Here is a 1,595-nt window from a genome sequence, read left to right as displayed (position 1 = left end):
AAACTTATTTCCATTGCCTAGCTAATAATTTCAATAACTGTTTCCCATAGACTATATCAGAGATCACTGACTGTAATTTGTTAAATAACATTACCACAAGCCAGGAAGGTTACGAGCCCTCAGCCCCATCAAATTGCATAGACATTTGGGAAGAAATCCTGCCCCATTGAAGTCAGTGGTAAAACTCCCTTGTAGAGATTAACAGCAGATTCTGCCAGGCAAAGGTCTTTCCAAAGATAAACTACAATGAAAATCTTATTTTCTTTGGATTTTGGTTATCATAGTATGACATGGTGTTATTTACCCAGAGTAGGAGGCTGTCAAAAGCCCACCTGCCCCTCTTAAGTGGTGTATCTTTGAAGTGGAGCTTTGTATGGGGGCCAATGAGGGAGGCCTGGGAGCCACCTGCATATCATAGATAGGGACACCTCTGTGACAGCTCCAAATGGTGGGGACAAGGAAATTGTGGATCCAGGACAGCCTCCAGGTAAGTGAATTCCACTCTCTCCAGCCCATGGAGCTCCACTCACAGATTCCAAACATCTGGGCTTCATGCAGGGAGGGGTGAATTGTGCCCAGAAAGTGTACTCTTAAGCATGAGTAGCAGTGCGCTGTCCTTAAATTATATGGCTCCAATTAAATATTAAAGCTAAAGGAGGCAACCATGGAGTTATTTAATAAAGTGTGAAGTGGAGCATCTGAAAAACATTGCCACATTCTGGAAACACTGTGCCCTTATTTGCTATCACCATATAAGCATCAAACTATTTTGTTTTAAAAGCCATGGTAAATTTGTGAATGAAACTGTGCAGGAGGGATTTAATAAGAGATCCACAGCAAGTGTTCAGTGGTCTAGATGTTGCCTGCCACCAGGGTAGCATGAAATCATTTGATAATTACACCATAGCCATGCAGGATTAGTGTACCATCAAAATATAGGGCTGCATTATTTTTATTTATATAACAGATGGATCTAAGAGAAGGATTTGTTTTTAAAATGAATGCAACGTCATGACAGTGTTGACAGATGATTTAAAAGTGCTACAAGATGGTCAAGCCAAAAACCTAAGAATGTTTCCATTTCCCCTTTTCTTGTGTCAAGGAGAAGAAAGCAGAGAAACAAATGTTGACTAATGATATGAATTTCATGCTGGGGATTGGATGAGGTACAGTATTTGGGGGGCTTTTTGTACATAGATCTTTATGTTTTCTTCCACTTCCTATCTGTCTATCTTAGCTATACCCAAGAGGGCCCCAATTTTCATAGCACCTAATTCCCTCATAATCTTTAGTGTGTTTATCTTCACAACACACCAGTGAGTTAGGGAAGTAAAAATACTGAATGCTAGTAGAAGTGCAGTAAATGCTAAAAGTACATTCTGGGAGTAGAACGGCAATATTTCAAGAAATCTCTGTAAAAATAAAGAGGCTCGAGGCATGTGTTAAAGCAAAGAGAGCTTGTATTTTAACAATTACATTATTTTATTCATAAGCTATTTAACTATCATATTGCAGAAATCAGAGCCTATTGTTAGCTGCAGTCGTCTGTTCTCTTGTGAAGCCAATAGCCCCAACTTCCAATATGAAGGTTAACT

Source organism: Gopherus evgoodei, chromosome 4 (genome assembly GCF_007399415.2).
Source record: "Gopherus evgoodei ecotype Sinaloan lineage chromosome 4, rGopEvg1_v1.p, whole genome shotgun sequence".
NCBI lineage: Eukaryota > Metazoa > Chordata > Testudines > Testudinidae > Gopherus > Gopherus evgoodei.
This window is presented reverse-complemented; position numbering follows the sequence as displayed.